Source organism: Stegodyphus dumicola, chromosome 11 (assembly GCF_044657685.1).
Source record: "Stegodyphus dumicola isolate Sdum_Otavi_A_Nest chromosome 11, ASM4465768v1".
NCBI lineage: Eukaryota > Metazoa > Arthropoda > Arachnida > Araneae > Eresidae > Stegodyphus > Stegodyphus dumicola.
The window spans coordinates 36,483,259-36,509,274 of record NC_140778.1 but is presented as its reverse complement, the minus strand read 5'-3'; the positions used below and the strand labels follow the sequence as shown (position 1 = coordinate 36,509,274).

General features: G+C 32.4%; 2 non-coding genes across 2 annotated transcripts; both read right to left on the bottom strand.

Moving 5' to 3' along the window:
- Positions 1–14,142: 14,142 nt before the first annotated feature.
- TRNAN-GUU (transfer RNA asparagine (anticodon GUU)) lies at positions 14,143–14,214 on the bottom strand. The gene has a single exon. It is a non-coding gene; the product is annotated as a tRNA-Asn (tRNA).
- Positions 14,215–20,448: 6,234 nt separating this feature from the next.
- TRNAA-CGC (transfer RNA alanine (anticodon CGC)) lies at positions 20,449–20,521 on the bottom strand. Its single transcript has one exon. It is a non-coding gene; the product is annotated as a tRNA-Ala (tRNA).
- Between the last annotated feature and the right edge of the window lie 5,495 nt (positions 20,522–26,016).

Genomic DNA, 26,016 nt, shown 5'->3' with positions numbered 1-26,016 from the left:
CTGTTTTAAGTTTCCCTTTGATGTGTTCCTCTTGATTGTTTGAAAATGCATTGTTCAAACTAAAACTAATTTAAAGTAACTAAAATTATATATATTATAATTTTACATTGGGTGAATAATAACAGAAGTTCAATACATATAACGTGAAATTATATGCTTTCATATTATGCCTTTTTTATCTGCAATAGATTTGACTACTTTCGTAGTATTGCAATCAACTTGGCGTAACTCAGGTATTTTTTGAAGAAGTAAATAAATTGTAATTTCAAATCAGAGAAATTTATTTCATTATCATACATAATATTATGTACATATTTTTATCTCAGTTCGATAATTATTACGGAAAACAATTTATAAAACAACTTACAAATATTATCTTCCACGTGTATTTATTCCTGTGTACCACAGACTTATCGCCATTTCTAAGTTTTCGAAGCAAAATTTAGCATTCGTTAATTCTTTTCTTCTGCCGTATATAAATCTGATAGATATTATTTTTCATTGTTCCCAAATATGAATTCGGATTTCTGATAGAACTTTCTATATTTACTGTGCCAGCAAATTTCGGTAGTTTGATTAACAACTGCCAATTGTCATTGAAATAATGATTGATAATGCCAAGTATGGTTAATAAGAACTCAGATTGTCTAGTTTGCTCTTCTCTAATTAGCTTGCAAGTTAAGCTAGAAGCAGAAAAAATGCGTAAATTATTACTCAAAGTGCACGTCTCCGCATCACCAGTATTCCTAAACCTTTATCCAATAGATGTATTGTCGCATACGCTAAATAAAAATAACTTCCCTTACCGAAAACATCTCATTTGCTAAAGAAAGACTCAGCTTCATTTTTTTTTAAATAAAACAAAATGTTAGCTAAAAAATTTAAGTAACTGTTCAAACATGGATGTGATAATTTTTTAAATTTTTTATATTATTATATATTTTTATATTTTAAACTTTTATATTATTTGTTTTAAAAAATCAAATGTTCACTAATAAGATTTAAATAACTTAGCTAAAACGGATGTGTAAATAAATGAATTAACCAACGTAGTTCAGTTCACTCAATAGTGACAAATTAATATTTATAACTCAATATTTTTACAAAATGAGTAGAAAATAAACATAACTAAAAACATGCGGAACCAACGGAAAGAAAGCTTCTATATTTTTCGGATCCCAGTACTAATAAATGGATGCCCAAAGTAACACAAATTATTATGACATTAAAATTTAATTAAAGTCAAAATTATGGCATTAAAGTCCTAATTATGACATTAAAGTCCTAATTTTGATCTTTAATGTTATAAGAACTATCAACTTCTTCTGTTTTTAGACGGTTGGTTTTATTCTACCTACAGAATGTTATGAACAGCAATACATTGAAACTTTTCTTCGAATATTTAAATAAGTAATTACAATCTAAAATATACGTTTAGGATATAATATTTGTTTTTTAAAGCCTCATGATATAAACACGTGCATAATTAAAATAGGTCTTTCCTTCGGGGCACACAAGAAGGTTCAGTATTTGAATTCGAAGATTTAGCTCTTGTTCCCTCTAGAGTAGTCATTAGTTTTAGATCGCGATGACAAACAGTTCTATCTGATTAACATATGATCTAACTTCTATACGATCTAAACTGAAGCTTGAAGTTTTACAAAAAGTAAATTTGCGCTCTGTTTATTTTGAAAAGAGATAAGGGATATCTAATTACTGTTAAACCTACTTTTACTTCTAATCCCCACCTTCAATGTACTGTGTTTCACGCAACATGTATTGAATATTTAGCGAAATTCGATGGGAAATATTCTGTATCTTTATAAAAGATGTAAAAAACTATCATACTAATGCTGCTCATGAACATAAAAATGAGGGGAAGAACCGGCACGTTATCTTCTTTAGGAAATTGATGCTCCATAAATTCACTCAAATACGAATCTAAGTGATATCGCGCTGTTTCGTCATGTCTTTTGCTGTCCCCGTTTTTGAATTCCTCATTGTTTTGAATATTTGAATCAGTATAACCAAGGCCGTAACTTTGAAAATTCTTATTCTTCTGTAGAGAGAAGTTCATGTATCTGAATCCCCCCCTCTCAAAACACATAAGAGAATGCAGAGAAATAGCGGTTACAAAAGGTGTTTACGCATTTCTAGTATGGTTTCGAGGGTATTTAATTAAATTTTCCATTTGAAATTTTCCAATGGAAATTTCGATTTCACTGTCGAGAGCTTTCAATTCGTTACTTCTTTCTATTAAGAGCTCGTAATCGTCTCTTAAATCTTGCTCATCAAGCTCCTCTCCTGACTTTAATTTAGCATCAATTTGATTAATTAAATGGGTTGTTAATTTTCGAACTGTTCTTCTTTTAGCTTTTGCTAGTTCTAACGCTGCCATTTTCTTAATACAGTACAACAGAAATACACTGGTGAGCAAAAATTAAGGACGAAAAGTAATTTCATAAACTGTATAAAAAGTTGCATTATGGAACACATACGTTTTCTGAAGTGGCTGCTCCCACAGCTTCTCTCTGCTTTCAGTTTGAACGGTTTGACAATACACAGACTGTTGCAGTTACCAGTAGAGCAGACTGTTACAGTTACATTTACCAGTTTATCTGATCAAGTCCTCAAAGTCCTCAAGCAACCCTCTCTTTCCGTGTAGTGTCTACAGGATTTCGGATTTACATATATTTATATTATTGTGGAGTTAATTATCTTTCCTGGGCAATTATCACCAATTTTTCGAAGGTCATACAAGACCGCAAATGAAACGGTATGGCTGATGCTCTCTTTGGATACGCTTTTGAGATTACGTTCTTCCTTTCTAATTATCTATGACTCCGTAAAGTGATTTGACCTATTATTCATGATCATATATTATATTATAAGAAGAGCACTGGCTTAATCTGTTAAAACGCTATTAAAACGCTACACACACTTTCTTTCAATTTGCATTTCTTAGCTTAAAGCAATACTTTCATGCTATTTTGGGATGCCAGATGACGTTTTATTTTTCATGGAACACTGGACGATACGCGAATAGCCCTAGTAAGCCGCCCATGTGTCCGTATCCTCTCTAACATGTCACTTGTCATGAAACCTTTCAGGATGCGCCATTATTTGACTTATCTTTTGAAATCAAGAAAGCATCTCTGCCCGGAATGCTATTGCTCTGTACATGTGAAGAATAATTCAGTTGAGCTGAAAATATCATATGGTATTTCGGTATTGTTTTCTGCAATGGCAGTTGAACTTTCGACGAATGAATTTCAAACGCAAGTTTTAAGTTCAGAATTTCTGTTTCGTGTGAAATTTTCGTCAGCAGTGGTATGCATGTATGGTCAGCAGTCACACAAGGAAATAAATGTATACTTAATTATATTTAGCTGAAAAAGTCTCTTGAACAGAACAATTTATTTACAGTGTATGGGTTATACATTATGGCTGCAAGTAATGAGTTTTTCTATTCTTTGAACTCATATCTTTAAGACAAATATATATTCATTGGCATGAATTAGACATTATGGCTATGTTTTCAACGGAAACTCGTTAATATATTTCTTAAAAAGAGGACATATCTTGAAAACGCCCATGCAATCACCCGACTGTCTAGAATCGAACTGAGATCGAAGTACCAATGTTCACCAACATTATTCCTTGGCATCGCATAGGTCCATATAGCTTAGTAAGACATCAAGATTGTTTTCCCACCGTCTCAAAATAAATTTGGAAGTTTTATTCTCTTGCAACTAGATGAATTTCAACTGCAATCCAATGAAAACTTTGAAAGAGCGGGTAAAGAACCGGTTTCACACCTTCATGCAGATGCAATTCTACCGCATATAGCAGCACTTCCCTGTAACTTGAAATATTTCCACACTGAGTCTTGCGTTGAGAATTTTCCTAGTGAAATACCAAAGGATCATGGATTATAAATTTCGAAGCACCTACTATCATAAAGATCGTTTCACTTCACATTAGATATTCAAAAAGCGAAGAGAAAAGGTAAACTAAACAATAGCTAAACATGGGAAAATTTAATGTGAATGTAGCACTTTATTGTTGGTCTGCTGCGCTTTACCAGCTAAGATAGTACTTGTAGGTAGTACTTGCCAGTAACCTAAGATTATCCAAGGCGTTGTGGTGAGAAGTCCTATACTGAGGTCTCAAGACAAGTGAACGTGAATACGAGTAAGGAGGAAATGCTTAAGAAGGTATCGTAATAATTTTGTGGAAACATTTATATGGAAGAACGTTTATGAAAGTATAAAGGAACATTACACTAAGAGAGAAAATCTAAATTATTATCAGGTTTTAGCCAACATTTCTGTATATGACAATTCGAAATGGTAATATGAGGAGTATTTTATTCATTTGTGCAAGCATTTTACTTGTATACCAACGAATTCTGACGAAAAATCTGCATAGCTTTATTATCTAATTATTGACACTTCTTGCAAACGTTAAGAAGATCTAATCAGAAAATAATCAAACATCTCAATCAATCATCATCACACACATTCTAAATCTTATTATCTGAATTATCTTCCTGAAAGCATTTACGATGCTAAGCAAACACAAGAAACAATTTAAACACAGTACAGAACAGAAGATCTAAGAGATATATATTTTATTTCAAAGCCACCGCTCTGCCAGGAAAAGACAAAGTAGTTTAATTAAATAAATATGAGAAATATCCAGAAGCTGATAATCTGTTTGTACATTTAAATTGTTTAAAGCGCACGAGTATATGACAAAAAACTAGTGTATAACACATTGGTTATAATTTTTTTTATAATAAACTGTGAATATAATGTCAGGCATCGATGGCATCATCGAATGGAGTCCTGCTTCAATGACAGACGCATTTCATTAAAATATATGAAATATTTAAAAAATTCTAAGAACACAATTTTCGAAGTTTGTGACAGCTGAACCTGTATAAGCTTCATTCATTTGTCTGAAAGTTGGTAAAGTGTTATCATAGATTTTCTTGAAACGTTATCAGAGATAAATTTTGGTATTGATCAATGACGAACCATAATATTATACATGGTCTTGGAAAGAGAGACGAAGTAATTGTGAAACTTTTTGAACGACCGAGTCTCAGTTTTAGTATTTGAATGTTAATCTCTACAAGTCTGACATAATTGACGCGACTCAAATAGGTGCGGAAAATTGACACACACTGTGCAAAAATTGATCTGCATTTTCGTACAAGGCTGTTTTCCTTAAATTTTACCTTTTATAGAACATGTCTGTAATCAATGTGCGCACCGTTTTAATGCTGGAAAACCACTAAAACTTGAATCATCACTATACAAGCTAAAAAAATAGCATATAATTGTGAAAACAAAATACTCTAACAACAACTATAATGATAAGTTATAAAAATAATTCAATCTGTAGCTTCAAATCTTTAAATAAGATTTATATTTCTGATTGTAATCTTATTTAAAGATTCGTAATCTTTGAATAAGATTTAAATTTCAGAGGCTTTACTCATGTTCGATTTTAATGCTAATCAAACTAACGTGAAAAAAGACTCAAAAGTCATTTTTGAATGAACTACATAATCTTATATGTATTCGGATATTTGCATAAATCTATAATGGGCCAGGTATTATTTTGAAGAACTAGAGTCTAAATGGAACGATTACATCGACTACCTGCGAGTGAAGTATGTTAGCAGGGGGATTCGACGAAAACATCGCGTACGAAAACATGGCGGAGAAAACAACGCAAGACGAAAACTCCATCGTAGAAAACATGGTGAGAGAAAAAAAAGCAAGAAAAAATATCTCAGTTCTAAAACATCGTGGTGCGAAACATCGTCGAAGAAAAGAATGCAGTTCTAAAACTTCGCAGTTTAAAAATATCGTCGTCTAAAATATAGTCCTATAAATAACGTAACTTCAAATCATTGCATGAAGATAACTTTGCATGACACATGTTTTCAACCTTTAAAATTTGCCAGTGCATATTCGAGTAATGAATTTCAAGTGCGAGTAAGAATGAGGAATATTTTACACTATGTACACTGCGCAAAAACAAAAAACAAAAAAGTGGGACATTTCGATATCCCCCGTTCTCCAATTCAAATTGCGTTTTCCATGTCACGGATGCCCGACTTAAGATATACATTAGATTTATATATAGCAACATTCTAACATAGGTATTTTGACACAAAATCGGACTTTTTCTGAAATGGCATGCCCTTTTTTTTTTCCATATTTCAATTTTATTACTCAAATTATGCCAGACTATCAAATTTTGTAAAAATCGCACGAGTAGTTTTTAAAAAATTAGCTCCTCAATGTTAATTGAATTTGGTATACATTTATTAATATCTCATTTTTTATTAAACTTTTATGATTTTTCTTTTCACATTTCGAAATTTATGTTCATTCCAAATAAAAATCACCAATTCTTTTTATTTATTTTTAACATTAGTATTTTTAAATGATTTTTATAAATTTTTCGAAAATAATTTTGAATTATAACCTGTAAAATTTTTGCCAACATCTTAATCCCTTACCATCGTCATTTCTAAGCATACCTGCAGAAATTAGACTTTTTTATTCAGAATTTTGTAAGATATACACGAGTTTACATATTTGCGAGGTTTGAGATTTGGCATCTTTTTTGAGCGATAATAACGCCAAATGTGATTTGTGGAATTTGTTACAGTGAATTGCGACAGCTATTTTTAATCTTAAATTTTTACGGGGAATTAATTATATGAAATTTCTCTCCTCAATGATGCGTAATAAATATTTATTCATACTATATGAAAAGCTATTTTTTATGGATGCTATTATTCAAGTTGTTAACATATTTTTTCAATTTCTTTCTCTTTTTCTCTTTTTTGTTTAATATTTGTAAGAGTAAATTTCTACCTTATCGTTTGTACCTTATCGTACCTGTTATCGTTTGCTACTTTACTTTAACTTCATTTAAATTCAATTGTCTAAAACTCAGAAACGTTCGTTTGATGTTTATTTTCAGAATGGTTTTAAGCAAAGAAGACGTTGACACTTTGGGTCAGGTCCCGTCTTTAAAAAACATATATACAAACATAAATTTTTACATTAGACCTCTTAGAAAGAATTTTTAAGTAGTAATTTTTCCTCGTGTTGTAGATTATATAAAAAACATCTTCTTTAATAAAAATTTTTAGGCTTAAAAAAACTAAATAATATGATTAAGATTTGCACCCGATATAAGAATCGGGTCACTCTGAAGTAGGATAAGCGCTGCTGGAGTGGTTTATTTCTTTCTCATTTAAGAAAAATCTTTTAGTTCAAATATTTATCATTTGGACTTTGCTTTAAACGTTATTTATAGTTAAAATGTCTAGAAGCTGTCTTCAGCTCAAGCGCAATGCAACTGATATTTTAAAAAATTTGAATTTAAATGGAAGTGTAAGAATCGAAAATTCTTAATTTTCTTGTGTCTGTACTGAAACTAAATGTAGAAGGAAAGAAGGAAATTGGGGAGGGGTTGAAGCAAAAAATTTAAAGGGGAATTTACTTCAAGGAAGTTGGGTGTTCAAAGAAAAAACACTTGGACGTGTACACCAACAAATAGCAGCAATTGAGTTTGTGCTAACGGAAAAGACGAAAACGATATCACTGCAGTTTAAAGTGAAGAGTGACCGGTTTTCGACTATGGTTGCATAAATTAAAATTACGTCATAGAACATCATATCATCATAAACGTAGCATCGCATGATTTCTCAGTCGAATTATTTGAAGATTCAGAAATTTATCCAGTGACGTATATGGAATGTCATCTAAAGACGTCTTCCCTTTTGATGAAACCAGCCTTTCCTTTCATCTCATGCCTTCAAATGCCTAGCCTCTAAAGACTGATAAAGGCTCTGACAAAATACTGATGAAATGGATTGATTTGGATTATTAAGTTACGCCAAAGCCGGGCTATCTGCCTAAAAGGAGGGATGCATCCGTGAAGAACTTTCTAAGCGAAACCAGCTGGTATACACGTTACACATGAGAAAAACCCCGAAAACGCCCAGGCAACCAGCCCGTTCGCTGGGATTCGAACCCTGAGTAAACTACCGGTATTCAGCGACTTTACCGCTCGTCCGTTTCTGGGCCCTTTGAAATGGAAGGAGATAAATTTATTTAAAATTACTGTCAGAAATACCAAGAATTTTAGAAAGGTTGGATGATTTTTAATATACTTGCAGAATGTCTGAAGAAAAAGAGCAAGCCATTAAGAAGAAAAATTAATTTTTGCATAAAATTTAGTGTTTTATTTAATTTAATTTTTTTGAAATTTTATGATGTTTGACTCTTGCGATTTTAAAAATAAAATATTTGACTAAAATATGAATGACATTTTAAGAAATTAAATATACGATGATAAAATTGTGTAAAGCAATGGGCACAATGATAAAACTTTTTTAAAGCAATGTATGCGAGTCCTCCTAAATTAAAATGTCGGATATATATCTCTCTTATTTATACGTCTTTTCTGAACGTAACATTTAAAGGCGTGTTAACTGTGTTTTACTGCATTTTCTCTTTTAATATATGCGCTTTACAAACGCATCGTAGTCTGGGTCACAAAGTATTCTTCCGAAAGAAACTCAATTCAAATTCTTGAAAATTTATATTTATACATATATTTAAAATTCGCAGTTCGAATGAACGAATAGAAAATTTTAAAACAATTATCTGAAGAGACAATGCAACACAAAAAATTAAAATAAAAGTCTAAAATTTTAAAAATTACTAATAATAAAAACTATGAATAAAAAGTATAGTATAAAGAAATGTATTTAAAAAAATATAATGAACGATGCAACTTTTATTTAAACTACGCAGTTCCAATGAGTAAATAGAAATTTTTAAAACAGTTATTTGAAAGAAACCATGCAACTTAAACAATTAAATTGAAATTCGAAAAAGAAAAAAAATAATTAAAATAGTAATATGAAAATATAATATAAAGAACATTATTTGAAAGAAACAACTATATAATGACTTCCCCCCCCCACCAACAATGTAAGAAGGGAAAGGAAAATAGGTTGCCATATATTAAGAAATTCGCCAAGTGAACTGTTCTTGGCGCAAACTCCAATATAAATTTCTGAATTTCTCCGTAAATTTCGCACCAAGTTTTACAAAGTTTAATATTTAGGAATAATTTGATTCGTAGATTCGAAATATAATTGAAAATTGATATGTTACTTCAGAAAAAGTCCGATTTTGTGTCACAATACCTACGTTAGAATAGTGCTATATATAAATCTGCTATATATCCTAAGTCGCGCTTTCGAGACATGAAAAACGCAATTTGAATAGTAGAACGGGAGCTATAGAACTTCCCATTTTGTTTTCCGCAATGTACCTCTTTCCCAATGATGAAAAACGATCAGGTGTTTTCTTAGAAATGTTTCTGCTGCTGTCTTTTTCGGAAGGAATATGAGTTACCAGTTACCTGAGCTTTTCGCTTAGTTGAATCAGAAACAGACATAATTTTATGGTGCTACCTCTTAATGATGAAACAAATGAAGTAGCATAGAGATATATTTCTGCGCTCTGATTTAAATGATTCTTGCATGAATGCTAAAACTTTCGTCTCCGCTCTAGCTTGCAATAACCTGATTTATTATTTACAGCATACATGCTCAACAAATAGTATCTGGTAAAAATGAAGTTTCTTTCATCCGTTACTATATTACTTATAATAAAACTGATAACAACGTATTCTGAGCCTTTTACAAACATCGAAGAAAAATGGAAATGGTTTACAGATAACCACTCGATTACGTAAAATTAAGTTTCGTATCAAGAATCATCTTCTCAAAGATGTGGTCAACGTTTTGTCCGTACTTAATGCATAGCGCTGGTCGCTCGGTTGTAAGGAATATAAATATTTCCATTCTCGTGCCTAATTGTGCTATAATTCGTACTAGATAATTTCTGTTTTGTTCGGGAAAAATTCTGTTGCTAGTTATAGTTCGTATCAGTACGAAATCTGGATTATTTTTCTTTAATAAATAAAACTTAATACCTTGAATTGAAAATTTAAGGTTAATGCTGTTGGATTGCACTTGAGAAGAATAATCCAGTTGAGTTGATAATATCGTATGATATTTCAGTATTTGTTTCTGCAATGACAGTTGAACTTCGACGAATGAAATTCAAGCACATGTTTCAAGTTCAGAATTTGCATTTCGTGTGAACGTTTGCTCAGTCGTGTATTATACAAGTAAGCAAATTTATACTTAATTACATTTAGTTGAAGAAAGTCTCTTGGATAAAACACTTTACTTACAGTGTATGGATTATAAACTATGGCTGCAAGTAATCAGTGTAAGAAATTTTATGTAAAAATATATTTTAATCGCCAAAGAGGACGTAAATCTTTCATTAAAAAGGCATTATAAAGATACCTTTACAATTATTAGTTAAGTTAGAATGCTAAGAGTATTAATATTGTATGCTAGTATATTTCTTATTGAAAATGTAATCTTAATGCTACTAATGTTGTATCTATTTTATTTAATTGCTCTTTGAAGTATTGTATATTTAATATTTAAAGAAATGTATATATTAGAAAATTCAAAGTTTGTAGAAATGTATAAGTGTATTTAAAATTTAATTTAATTCTGAAGGGAAAAAAACAGCTTTCTTGTAATAATTCTAGTATTTTAGTTGATTTTGAAATGTTATTTGTTTAATATTACCTTGAGTTATATAAATTCTTGATTTAAATTACGGATGCTTGAACAGGAATGTTATAACAATAATCCTTGATGAAAGAATATTTACTTGACATTCTTGAAATATATGGTAAGTTTTACACGTTCTTGATGTTTATGTGACATTTCTTGATTACAAAAACTTGAATTTGTATTATAATGCATAATGATACTAGAAAATAATTCTTGAAAATGTTCATGTATCACTGATAATCTTGATTGTTCTGAATTACTGTTCAGCCGGTCCCAGTGTGTAAGAAATTTTATGTGAAAATATATTTTAATAGCCAAAGAGGGCATAAATCTTTCATGATGTATACTTCTTGTTCTTGGATCTGGCAGTGCCAGTTGAATGCGTGTTAGACTTGAATAAACTTGGACGTTTAGAAACCTGATTCGTAATGTTCATTTACATTTGTGACGATATGTGTGATTTGAATTAGTGTTTCTTGAACCAGGTTAACTTGAATTCTTGAAGCCTATTATAATATTTTATAATGAGTTTATCTATTCTTTGAACTCATATCTTTAAAAGAAATGTATACCCATTAGCATGGATTATATACTACGGCTATGTTTTCAAGGGAAAGTAGTTAGTCTGTTTCTTAAACAGAGGACATATCACGAAAAGCCTATGCAGTCAGTCCGTCTGTTTAGAATTGAGCTCAGGTCGAAGTACTAATATTCAGCAACATTATTGCTCGGCCGCTGATAGGTCCATGTAGCTTGATAATACGTCAACACTGTTTTCATACCATCTCAAAATAAATTTGGAAGTTTCATTCTTTTGCAACTAGTTGAATTGCAGCTGCAGTCTACGTTCACATAAAATCGTTGACAGGGCAATTAAAGAGCCAGTTTTATACCTTGATGCAGATGCAATTCTGCCGCATATGGCAGTACTTCCTTGTAACCTGAAACGCTTCCATACTAGGTCTTTGAGAATTTTCCTAATTAAATAACAAAGGACCAACGATTGTAAATTTCGAAGCACTTACTATCTTAAAGATCGTTTCATTCCACATCCGATATTCAAAAAGTGAACAGAAAAGAGATAGACAATAGCTAAAAATGGGAAAAATTCAATGTGAATATAGCACTTTATTTTTGGTCTCTTGCGCTTTAACAGCTCACATGAAGTGAGAGATAACTGATACTTTGACACATATGTGATTATACTGAGTTTCTGCTGTTTAGGTATTACTTGCCAGTAAGTTCAGATTATCCAACTGTGGGCGTTGTAGTGCTGGAGAACTCACTAAGTCCCTTAGTGAGTTCTCCAGCCGAGTGAAAGGGAATATGAGTAAGCCGGGGAAATGCTTATATGTAACAATTTATAGAAACATTTGTGCGGAGTAAAGTTTATAAGAGTATCAACAAATGTTACACTTAGAGAGCAACTCTAAATTATTATTAGGTCACTGCCAAAATTTCTGTGTAAGAAACATCGAAACGGTAACTATGAATATTATATTATTCATTTGTGCGAGCATTTTATTTACGTGTATACCAAATATTCTACCTAAAAATATCCATTGCTTTAATATTTAATTATTGGCACTTGTTGCAGAACATTTTACTTTCTAGTCAAAAACATCTAATCAAAAAATAATCAATCATCTCTGAATCATCGTCACACACGTTCAAAATCTGAATTCTGAATACTCTTCCTGAATGTTTTTGCTGTTAACAGCAAACTGAAAAAACAATTTAACCAGGAAACAAAGCACTAAACAGAAGATAAACATTCTTTATTCCAAAGCCACCGCTCTGCCTGAAATAAGCAAAACAGTTTGATTAAAAAGAAACGTGTTCCCGGTCATCAATATCAAGAATATCAAGTAAAATTTACTTGATATTCTTGATATTGATATTCATCGATATTGATGGAAAGTTATACCTCAATATTATGTCTAGAAGAGATGCATCCAATTATGCGGCAAAAGTAGCAACTATTACAGACCCTTGTAAAATCGGATTAGACTTTCAATGGAAGTAAAATTTGTTCTTTTACTTTAAAAATAACGAAATGCATTCTTCCATTGAGGCCATAATTCTGTTCGAAATAAAGGTTGAAGAAAATTAATCGGCCCACCAAATAATAGCTGAAGACTATCACAGAACCGGCAGAAACATAATTTTTATTACCTGCGTTCGTAGCTGAAAATAGAAATTTCCTAAATACTGTAACAGCCCAAAAGAAGTAATAGTAGGCTCAGCACTAGTCTACTTTTCGAAGAACGTAATCCCGGTGTGATGTTTCTAACGTATGGGATAAGAAGAAACTCATTAAAAAAGGTGAAGTAATTTTAGCATGTACTTAATTCACCTGCTTTAAAAGAACCAATAGTCCTTCAAATTCTGTGTATCGGAGAGCCTAATATCAAAGTTATTCCAGAATGCATAATTGAGCACTGAGAAGAGTGCTTTAGAGAGTGTCGTTCAGTCGAACCAGTTTGACTCAATATATAGATTATCTCATACAGCATACAGGAATCGTCTCCAATACAATCAATAAACATCCAAGACATCTACTTATTGCTAAATAGGAAGCGGAGAGAAACCTGTTAAAGGCAGGCAAAGAAAACCAAGTTATCGCACGTTCAGCAAGTCCTTGGGCCTTTTATATCGTATTGGTCCAAAAGAATGGTGTCTACAAGATTTTGCCTTGAATGTCATCTTCAAATAGGAAATTACCTGGAAGATGCAATAAAGAAGGTGCAACATAGTGTCCATCTAAACTGAAATGAATCTTTTTATTTTTTTATCAATGATTAAATATGCCATAAAGTGAAATGTCAATGTAAGATTATGTCAGCCGCACGAATACCAAAAAGAATTCATTAGAATATATTATTTCTCCAGTTTGTTCTTTTTTTGAAATTATTTATCATTATTCATATGTGATAGAGCCCTTTTATATGTTTGGATTGATCTTTCAAATAAAGCCATATATAACAATGTATTATTTCTGAAAGAAACTGTGAAAAGTCTGCGGGAAATCAATTTTTCGTCACTGCGCAATCATCTTGTCTGCATTTTGCATGAGTGAAAGTATGTAATATTTTGCTGAAGAATTCTTTCCGGAGGATTCTTTCCGGAGGATTTCTTTCCTCCGGATTCTTAAGGGCGAAGGCAGAGCCATTTCGTTTTCCTGTGGCATTAAGATCCTACTCAGAGATCTCATTTTCAACGTAAAGTTAATCAGATTGAAATTATTTTAAATTAATTTTTTTTCGCTGCGTTTTCAATCAAAAACATAATTTACTTTCGTACATCGTGTTTTCACTCTTTGAGCTTGTTACGTGTTGGTAAAATTGTAAGTTTATAACTTGTAATTAAAGGTCTTGGTTTGTAGAGTCATTAGGAATTTTTGGAAGCCAGAGGGATGAAAAATTAGCAACCGCCTTCGCCGGGGATCGAACCACGGACCTCTGGAATAACGGCCCAGCGTGCTACCGTTACACCACGAAGGCACGCTAGGGAAGTGGTAAAAATCCTATATGTACTCTCCTTTTATAGGGCGACTAGGGTTTTAGGGGACCCAGTCACCAAATTTTGGGTGCGGAGAATCATCATTCACAACCCTTTTAGTTCGGGCGCCACTTGTAGAGTCATTAGGAATTTTTGGATGCCAGAGAGTGGAAAAATTAGCAACCGCCTTCGCCGGGAATCGAACCACGGTCCTCTGGAATACCGGCCCAGCGTGCTACCGTTACACGACGAAGGCACGCTAGGGAAGTGGGAGAAATACCTTATAGGTTCTTTGCATGTAACAGTGATTGTATCAGATTATTTGATTTTGTTAAAGAGACTTACCGGAAATAATGTTCTCTTGCAGAAAGGTTTAGCAAATGCTGGCTAGTCCAGCAGTGGTTACTGGTATTCGCCGATTGTTACACGGGACGAGTCACAAGACCTTTAGTTAATGTTTTTATATTTCTTCAAAGTGCTTTTCATTTGTTACAGAAATTAAAAGGAATTTAATAATATTTTGCAATGAACTTGTACATTAAACTACTAATGCATTATGCGAATAAAACGAAGTTTCATAATTCAGAATTTTTTTATCCTTATTCGCTGAATGAAGTGGAACGTTGGGAGCTGGAATCACTAGGAATTTTTGAACAAAAACTGAATTCTGAATTTATAACGTTCAAGTCTATTCCAGTTTCAAATCTTTTGTATTTGAAATTGGAAATATTGAAATTTTTACAATATCTAAAAGAAATTGCATTTTTAAAATTCGCTTTGAGGATTTTAAAGACTTTTGGTAAATGGGCTTCCAGAACTCGTGGTATTTTCCTTTGCGTAATTCAATTCCCCACACGCAATCCAAATCCAAGTTTCTTTTCTAGAAATTTAAACATCACTAATATTCGTATATTTCTAATGTTTGATTTAATATTGTAGGAACTGTTGAACAAGGGACATAATGTGTAACTTTGAAACAGTATTATAGATAGTTCGGAAACCAATGAGAGTTCGTTTAGAAAGCCTGGCCCAGGTAATATTAAAATTAGGAAAAGAAACAATAAGACGCATAATTTGTCAATGGTGCTGACTTTATGCACAACGATTGAAAGATAATCAGATTCCTTTTGTTCAAGGCCCACCAGCGGCCGAGCGGTAAAGTCGCTGAACACTGGTAATTCGGTCCGAGGTTCGAATCCCGCGAACGGGCTGGCTGCATGGGCGTTTTCGTGGTTTTCCCCATGTGTAACGTGTATACGAGCCAGTTTCCCTTAGAAAGTCCTCCACGAAGGCATCCCTCCCCTTAGGCAGTTAGCCCTCGTGTGCTTTGCCATAATTAAATACACCAACACCAACCTTTTGTTCAAATACTAACACTTAAAAAAATTAAAAAAAAGAGAAACGTTAAAAAACATGTAAAGGTCTTATATGGAAAGAAATGAAATGCCAGAAGTAAAAAAAAGTAAGAAAAGAAGATAAAAGTGGACATGATTAAGGAAAAAGCTAATTTGGACATTAGACTACATAAACTAACTAAGCAATATTGAAGAGGTGACAATTGTTCCTAGGCCCACCAGCGCACAAGTGTTTATAGTCGGTAAATGCTGGTAGTACGACGGATCGTTTAAATCCTGGCGAAAGTCCTTGCTGCATCGTTTTTCTCGTGGTTTTTCCCTATGTATGACATATATACGAGCAAGCTTACGAGCAAGTCCTCCAGGATGCAATACTCTCCTAATGCAGAATGGTGATACCCTTCGAACGCTTTGCCGTAATCAAATAAACCATACCAATATAGTAATAATATATAATACCATATATTAACTATATTTTAAAATTTCAGTTTATATTTTACTTTGTTCTAAAATTTAATATTTCCCTATCTTTTATTTTTAAATTCTTGTAAAATTTTGTCTAGGATACAATTATTTTTTCAATCTTTAATTTTAAATTAAATAAATATAAACCATGTAATATGCGTAAGATGTAAGATCTTTTTAGTGCTAGATTTTTTTAAGAATAAAATTTAAAATTTGTTCATTAATAGACAGCTGAACCCAAAAGTGTCAGTTTAACTTGAAGATTTCACAGGAAACGTAGCATAACTATTTAATGAATCTTATTCAAACTTTCGGGATTAACTGTTTCATGTAAGTAAAAGATATTTCCTAAATTACAGAATTTCTGTACCGCTCAGTATTACTGATATTGAATTACACGGACATGCGATAATTTCGCAGTAAGAGTACTCTCTGTGACCATCACCAGGGTTCCAGACCATCATCCAGTGTTTTATACATTCCGAGCAGGAATAGTTGTTAGCGACACTGACTTCCACACCGAAGGACCCGGGTTCGAGTCCCGGAGAAAATATGAATGTTTGTAAATGAATATTGTACCAGCGGTACGAGAGCATTGCAAATATCCGCGCGAGCGGAAAGTCCTCTCTATAGGTTGCATATAGTGGAAGAGTGGAAGGAGACCGTCCGACAGGTCTCCCAGGGATAGTCCCGCTCAAAATTAGGCACCGAACTGAGCAAAGTCGTAGAGTCGCCTTTTAAGGTGTCAATGATTCTAGCCAAAGACAGGTGCTATCTTGAATTCTTGCCACGATGGCTTTCGTGGGCTTGATCTGATTCTGACAAGCGAGATTAGTAACAACAACTATTTTATGTAACAAGTCGTCGTTTGATATTTGTGTTTTATTTTCGATTATAAATAACAAGAATGGCTTATTCAACACTTATTTGGATTTTTACGAAACCTGCTTTGTGTACACCCTGGCATTATTTCCTCAGTCTGATAACTTTTCAAGAAAATAGAGATTTTCTTGAAGAGTTATCAGACTTAGTAAAGGGACATCAGATACTAACGTTTAAGCAAATGAATGCAGCATATACAGGTCGAACTGCCAAATGGTTTGGAAATTTGGTCTTCAAATTAAAAAAAAAAAAATAGTATTTCTTCATAAAATGCATCTAACATGGGAACAAGTTACATTCGGTAATGCCAAGGATTTTTAAAATTATATTTATGGTTTGAAATTATATTTATCATGAAAAAATCTTATAACCAATTTGTTACTCATTAGTTTTTTCCTATACTCTTGCTCTATATAAGTTTTAAATTTTCAGAAAGTTACACAGGAAATGGTCTACCGAAAGTGATGGAATGTTAAATGAAACTGCTTTGCATAGTTTAGTCAGAGCGGTGGCTTTTGCTTAGATTGAGTTTTTGCTGTTTTATTTTTTCGTGGTTCTGTTCAGTGCAAAGCCTTTTAGGAACTTAATTAGAAAATTTGATTTATTGCGTGTGCGTTCAGGATTCAATATTTGACTTAAAATAAAAACAATTTTAAAAAAACCTCTGTAATATCTATCTAAGCATGCATTCGTTGAGATTTAACTCAAGACAGCTGTTCTGAAGCTCCGCAGAAAGGTGTTGTCAATTAAAATATTTCAATAACAGTTTAGGCTTTCTGTTAAACATTCAAATCTTAAAACGTATAAGTCTAACGTGAAAGCTATTTATATAGATTTGTTAGCAAAGTTCGTACATTGTATCTTCATAAAAATCGGTCCTATATCTTTCTGCGATTCGACCTGGATATAACTACCAGTGTTCAGCAGTTTTAAACCTCTGCTGCTGTTGGGTTTGCTTCTATAAGCAAAAAAAGACAAAATATTTAATTTTTCACCTACTCTAATAATACACGAAACTGCATATTTACCCTAGCAAATAATCAAACGGACCGAAACCATACTCGGACATTCCCCTGAATACAGGCATTCAGCAGTTACAGCAAACAGACGCTTATCTGTTTGATGATTTAAGCAACAAGTGTAAGCATTTATCCACCGAGGACCGCACTGAAACAAGATATTTTATTTCGGCATATAAATTTGAACATAAGTGCTAACTTATGAGCTTCGAAATAAGCAAATCAGATTACTTGCGTATATTTCACTGACAATTCTCCGGTCTTCTGAAAGAAATTTTTGAACTCCCCTTCTAAGAGAGAATGTAAGCATTTGACTGCGATATTTCTAATTTGCTTAATGCGTACTTTATATAAGAAAGCGCATCGCAGATGTATAAAATATAAATGAATCTCTCATTTACTTGATTAATTCGGCGAGCCATCACTGCCTAATACTAATGACGGCTGATGACAAGAAATAACTTAAAAACATACTTACGTGATTATATAACATTATGAACTTGCGATTTTTGAATATAGGGATAGAGAAGGAGAATTAATTTTAAATTTTACTTGACATTTTACGCATAAAATTTCATTGTAAATGTTGATTGTAATTACAAAAATTATAAGTTGAGATACTATTCGACATTAAATTTGGGAAATTAATACTTTAATGTCTGGTTCGAACGAATTTGTTGAAATTCTCAGGGACATCTCAAAACGTTTATCCGTTGTTCTGGTTCTAATTTTACTGTTAGTTTGCTTCGCTATTGAAAATATTTCCTCACACAAATAACATACTGCCGAATAGTCATGACAAAGAATAACGCGTGACCATGCTTTGAGGCATATTTATATCTTCCTAGACATAATTTATAAAATCTAACAAAGACATGATATCAATTTTTCCTTAAATTGAATATCAGATAGCAAATCTGTCCATTATATTCGAAGATCTGTTGAAAATACCAATATCGATTGTAAGAAGAATAGAAAGATACAAAATTTTTTATTTGTTTGTAGAGACATTAAGCATTTTTGAAGCAGCAGTTGTGACAAAATGAGCAATGCCCGGTATATTTCACAAGTGCACATCAGCGTAGCCACTGAGGGAGGGTTTCTAAAATGGACCAATGAGCTTCTGTTGTTCTTGTGACGCTAAATCTTCTTGCATGTGAGCGTATGTTGTTTACGTTTTATTTTACATTTGTGTCGCAGTTATAAATGTGTGGTGTAATAGCAGAAAATCTCGAAAGTGCTTTCGTTTCATGAGTTTAATTAATCGCTGACAGTTCACTTACGAGATTTTTATCACGCATTAATATTTGGATTGATGTTCGCGGCACATTATCGCTCTTTACATTCAGAAAATAACTCAAGCTTCAGTTAACCTCGGATATTATGCATTTATCATCAAGAGATGTGGATCAAGATATCTCAATCTTGTGGATCAAGAGAATTCAAGTTTATAGTTTTTTTTTAATTTTTTATTGAGCTGGGAGTGTTACAATGAATCTAATGTTTTCTTATTTCAGTGCTTCATTCTTTTGATTTTTGACGTGTAAGGTTCAGAATACATATTGTGTAAAACCTGATTATATCCATTGTTAACATTAAAAATTATATGTAAATTAATTGAATATATTCTTCATAAATAAGATAAATTCATTCTGTTTGATGAGCATTTCTTATGCAGCCAGTACATTTTAAGAGTGAGCAGTTATTAAATGGGAAATTAAACACACTAAATGTATACGAATGCAAATTAGTAGAGTTCACTTTAATGATTCTGCATTGGCAATTATTATAAAACATCTTTTTCATATAAACTGCAATAAAAAGTGCTGACTTCTTTTTACATATATAAAATTGGCGTAAATATTTTTCTCATATGCATAGTTTTATGTAAAGATAGCGTTTTGGTTCAGATGTTTATTACATATTTCTTTCTTCATATTATTTACCACTTATTAAGTAACATTTCACATGGATATTTTTGCGGAGTGTCCAACATGCAATTATATTTATTTCAAATTCTTTCAACCAGGTAATGAAATCTTCACATTTCCTAATATTTAATCTAACTTCGCAATGAAAAATTTCAGAAGAAATCGCCAATGATTTAATTATTTTGAGTAGAAGATTGTGTGGCAAAATATTTTCAGCCATCTTGCTTAAATCTTAAAGCACACGAAAACTCATGTAACATGACAGAAATAGTAATGGATACCCATTGGTCCATCCTAGAAACCACTCTCTCGGTGACTACATAGATATGCACTTGTGGAATATGACGCCGAGACTCGAACCACGGACCTCTCGAATACACGCCGAGAATGCTGACCGCTACACCTCGAAGGCATGCTAAGGTGGTGGAAGAAATACCTTATATACCCCCCTTTTAAAGGGTGAGTGGGGATGAGGGGACCAAATCCTGGTGGTGGAGAATTATCATCCCCCACCTTTTTAGTTCGGTCGTCACTGTAGGATCGTTAGGTATATTTTTAAAGCAGGAGAGTTGAAAAATTAGCAATGCCCTCGCCAGGACTCGAACCACGGAGCTCTCGAATGCGCGCCGAGCGTGCTGACCACTACACTACGAAGGCATGCTAAGAAGGTGGGAGAAATACCTTATATCTTTTCCGTAAATCTTGAAATTTATTTTCATTTTCGTGTAAAAAATGAAAAAGAAAGGCTGCATATTTCTTCCCATTTTTACAGTTACGTTTGTCAAACGTGTTGATATGTAAATAATTATATGCGTTTAATTGGGAATGCTGAGCGCAATTGTAGAGTACGTCATCGAGAATGGGCCTTGATATTTTCCTTCCACTTCGCTTACGTCTCATTTATACTTGCTTTTGTTCATAAATCTGGACGTCCTTCTTTTGATCCTTCCTTATTGACGCTGTTTTTGAGTGGGAACCTATGCACCTCCTATTGGACCATGTCCATATCTGGGTGATATGGCTTCATTTTAAATTCCAGCTGCCCATAATTCTAATGTAATCTTTAAAATAAGTTGAACTAAAGGATAATCTAACAAATAAAGAACAATTTTACAAGGGAAAAAGTTCCAAATTCTCTCCGAAGCAATTTGAAATGTCAGGAGAATTCGCGTTTTCGCAAATTGAATTTTTTTAACGGCTACCAAGTGAATTAAGAAATTTCAGATATACTTGTACTTATTTTTTTATTCCCGTTACACATGGTGCCTAATGATTCACGTTTTAATATATTTATAAGTTATATTAACTACATTTACGGGAATAATATATTTCCCAGTCGTTCTACTCCAGTCTGAGCCATAATGTGATCAAACATTACCTTAATGTGATCAAACATTACCTTAAGGTTTGAATCACAGAAATTAAACTCTACTTACCTTAACTCTGATCAATCTTTAGTTTTGGATAACAAAAATTGTGTTGACTGCTTAAACGAACTCCATAATTTTATACATACTTAGACATACTATGTCTACGTCCATTTTGTGTGGACCCATTGCTTTTTCAAAGAATTCGAGTCTAAGGAGAACGTTTACTTCGACTCCCTGCGAGTGAAGTCTATTAGAAGACGTATCTGTCCATTTGCTGACGAATAAAAGGCTAAGGATTCTTTTAGCAAATTAAAGATGTAAATCTTGTGATGTAAATAAAAATTTCTTCGAAGCATATCGTTACTGATGGAAGTCCTTGAGCTTTTTAAATAACAATAAACATTCCTTTATTTCCAATTGAAAGCTTGCGTTGAAACATTAAAACTAATTTTAAATTTCGAAGCGGGATAAAAGAATTTCACATTTAGAAAGTTTGCGACAACTATTTATATGTTTCACTTACATTTACATTTACATTTTTATGTCTGTTTGTTTCACACAACACTTACATTTTGATGTAAGCAATTCTTTATTGTCGCCACAATTTTTGCTCAGATCAGAAAGTTTTAACTCTTTAAAAAACAAGCGTAACCTAAACTACATGCATTTAAACTACACGCGGCAAAAGTTAGAATTTAACTCGGTAATGGGGGTGTTCGACACTACCTCAGTAAAAGGTAGTTAATGCTAAATCCATTGGAGGGCCAAAAAATAGTTGCACTGTTAACTGGTAAGTTACGCAAGAGTAGTGTAAACCTATAATATGTTAAACTTTCAGTTAAACTTGGTGTTTATAATACTTCAAATTTAATTGTAAGCGAAAGTAAACTCATCATTTGTGTTGTATTTTCGGTTATAAACCACAGGAATGGCTTAATCATTTTTTATTTGGATTTATCACCGAACTTACTTTGCCATTGCATTTAGTAGTTGTTAAATTGACTAATACTTCAAAAGGTTAGGATAATTTTCAATTTTAACCCGTTATGTTGTGTGTTCACAGTTTTTTTTTTTTTTTTTTTTTTTTTTTTTTTTTTTTCATTGTAAAAAGGTTTACCCAATTCAAGTGAACATTGTTTGTAATTAGACTTCCTTACATTATCTGCTATTTGAAGTTAAAAATAGAATATAAATTACGAGATGATGATACAACATATTAGACTGAAACTTTCTGAAAAATTAGCATTTCATAGGATGTCAAAACACGAAGCCTAAATGCTAGTGGTCTTAATCTAGAGGCCGTTGGTATAATTTTCACCACCAGCGAATAACATTTTCCGTTTAGTTAATTCGCATTATTATGGCATTAATTATTATCTCAATGATTTGTAGAAATTTTAAGATTTAAATGTTTTTACGTCCTCTTTCACATTAGTTTGATTACCATTAAAAATGAACATGAGTAACTCCTCTGCAAAATATGCACCTTATTCAAAGATTACAAATCATGGAATAAGATTACAAGTAGAGCTATAAATCTTACTCAAAGATATGAAGTTACCTGTTTGATTATTATATGACCTAGCTTTTTGTTAGCTTGTATAATGATGATTCAAGTTTCAGTGTTTTTCCAGTATTAAATTTAGTGCGCATATTAGTGCGCACATTGATTACAGACATACTGTTTACAAAATGAATTTTAAAGAAAAAAAAGCGTTTTAAGAAAATGCAGATCAGTTTTTCTTTCACAGTGTGACTCAATTTCTCATTCCTATTTGAGTCACCTAAATAATGTCTGACTTGTAGTGATTAATATTAAAATATGAAATCTAAATGTCCCTGTTTCTATAAAATGTATTATATTGTCGTTCATTACTTTTGGTCAATATCAGCATTTATCTCTGATAACATATTAAGGAAGTCTGTAATAACCCTTTACTAGCTTTTAAACAAATGAATGCAGCTTATACAAGTTGGGCTCTCAAATACTTCGTAAATTGTGTTCTTAAAATTATTAAAAATATTTCGTATTTCTTTAAGAAATGCGCCTGACACGGAAACAGGTTTCCATTCGATGATGTCATGGTTATTAATAATATATTTACAGTTTGAGTTTAGAATTATTATGAAAAAAATGCAACCAATTCGTTACTCACTAGTTTTCTCATATAGTTCGTCCATATGCCACTTTTCTACTCAGTGGAAACCAGGATTTTCGAACATAATTTGTTAGAAATCTTAGCCGGATGATCATGTGACACACACAGCCACGCCCACAAGATATTACTTATATTTTTCCTGTATATACTATTTTACTTTTTGGAATCGTATTTTATTTTCTGCATTTATGACTGCAACACACACCTTTTATGAACTGATTTAGTACTATTTTATGTATAACTATTGTAAAACTTCAGATTTACAGCGCTACGATGCCTGGATACCTCATCGCCAACCAGATGTCTTATCGCTCATCACGTGACATTGGTCACACCCCCTGCATCTGCTATCCTGTCTCCACGAGAACTGGGTGCGAGGACCAACAAATATTACATTTTTTTCTTAAAAAACTGCTTTGCGTATAAGAGGCAGAGCGGTGGTTTTCGAATAAAATATCTTACATTTATTGCATTGCTTTGTGCTTAAAATTGTTTCCTCGGTCGTTATTTACCGCAAGTACTTTCAGGCAGTTAGTTTAGATATCTGTTTTAGAACGTGCGCGACAATGGTTCTGCTCTTGATATAAATTCGAAAGAATTTAAAAGAAAGTCTAAAAGTTCTTTTCTAAGGATGCATTCTCACTATTAAGCGTAAATTGACATACTTCAAGCAAAACAAAATTAAGAAATTAGCAGTTTCAAGATTTTAAAATATTAAAAAAAAACAAATTTAGGCTTTAGAGAAAGGGGCAGCAATTATCATAATAGCATACTCGCCTTAATACAAGCATTCAGCAGCTATATTATAGAGACTATCTGTTTGACGCTTTAATCCAGAGGAGTCTAGCTTCCCTGGTCCACACCAGAAGAAGAGATATTTTGGTCTACACAAATAATTCCTAATATCAGTAGCTACTCATGACTTCTCAAATAAGCAAATCACATACTATTAGCAAAGGTTTACAAAATTCTCAGATTTTTTTCTGGTTTGACTGCTGAAAAAAATTTTTAAATTCCCCTATAAGCGATAAATTTACGAAGTTGACTGCATTATTTCAAATTTGCACAATATGTACTGTATATATGAAATCGTATAAATAGAAAATTTAAGTGAATCAGTGATTTACATAACTTATCTGGCGAGGCAGCACTGCCTTACTATAAGGGTGGATGATGACAAAAGTAGCTTAAAAATATATTAAAATAATTAAAATTCTTTATTAATTTATGATTCTTTTAATGTAATGATAGGAAAATAGAATAATTGACATTTTACTTTACAATTTAAAAATAAAATTTAATTGACAATTTGTTTGTCCTTGCAAGAAATAAAGCTTATGTAATTTTCCATTTAAATTTGTGAATATCTGGTTTGATTGAAGTGTTTGCATTTCTTAGGGAGTTCTCATAATGTTCGTTCCGTTCTCTGGTTCTGATTTTCCTCTTAGTATGCTTTACTATTGAAAATATTTTTTACCAAATATACTAGCTTCCAAATAATAATGACGATAAATAACATATGACTATGAGGCATATTTACTTCTCGTTAGGCATGATTTATAAAATTCCAGTCAAAGGACATCATCAGTTTTCTCTGATCTGAAAGTCACATAGCAATTCTGCGTATTCTGTTGAAAATTTGTTGGCAATATCTATATCGACTGTAAACAGAGTCGCAAATTTGCATAAAATATTTTTTTCCGAAAGTAATGAAATGTGTTTTCCTATTTTTGTGTCAAACCAAAAAAGAAATTCTGAATATGTCTTCCCATTTTTAAGGCTATGTGCGCCCACACGGTTGAAATGCAAATAAATATGTGCATTTATTTGGACTTCCTTTAATCTCCCCATTCAGCACGCGATTTATTTCCTTCCATATCGAAGCAACAAACAGAACTTTGTGCGTGTTGAAGGCCAATCCTGAAACTCGATCGCAAACGTAAAATATGTCAACGGGGTCAGGTTCTTGTTACATCTCTGACGGTTCTTCGTTCGCACTGATACTTGCTTTGGGCCGCGCGCTTTGGTCATAGACTCGACTTATTGTTATTTACCTTCAATGAAGACTTTTTAGGACTTTTATTCACTTTGTGATCCCCCTGGAAATTTTTGAAAGGGAGAAAATTAATTCAGAGTGTGGTCGCGACCCACAGTTTCAATACCACTGTTTTAAATCATTTGCAATTTCAACTTCGACAAATGTGAACAGATTCATAAAGTAGATTCATAATGCAGTTATTGTATTCGCATTCTGATGTAAAATATAAATTAAAATTTCACATTTACTTTTAATAAAATTAAAAAATCTGGGCGATAAAGGAACTTTAGTCTCGGATAATAAACTTAAATTAAATTAGGATACGAAGAGTACATTTGTATTTTCAAATAAATACGATTCTGATGTTTGGCAGTTTTGAATGAATGGAACTTAAATGAAAATTTCCAAAGCTGTGAACGAAAATTCATTTTTGCTTTAATGATTTTTCTTAAAGTCATTTATGTACATTCATAGTCATCTATTCTTAGAATATTTTAATTGCACCATTAGGTTTACTTTTAAAACAGATTAAAAAAGAAAAAGATTAAAACCCATTGTAAACCTGAAAATGTTGCGTCAGAGGAT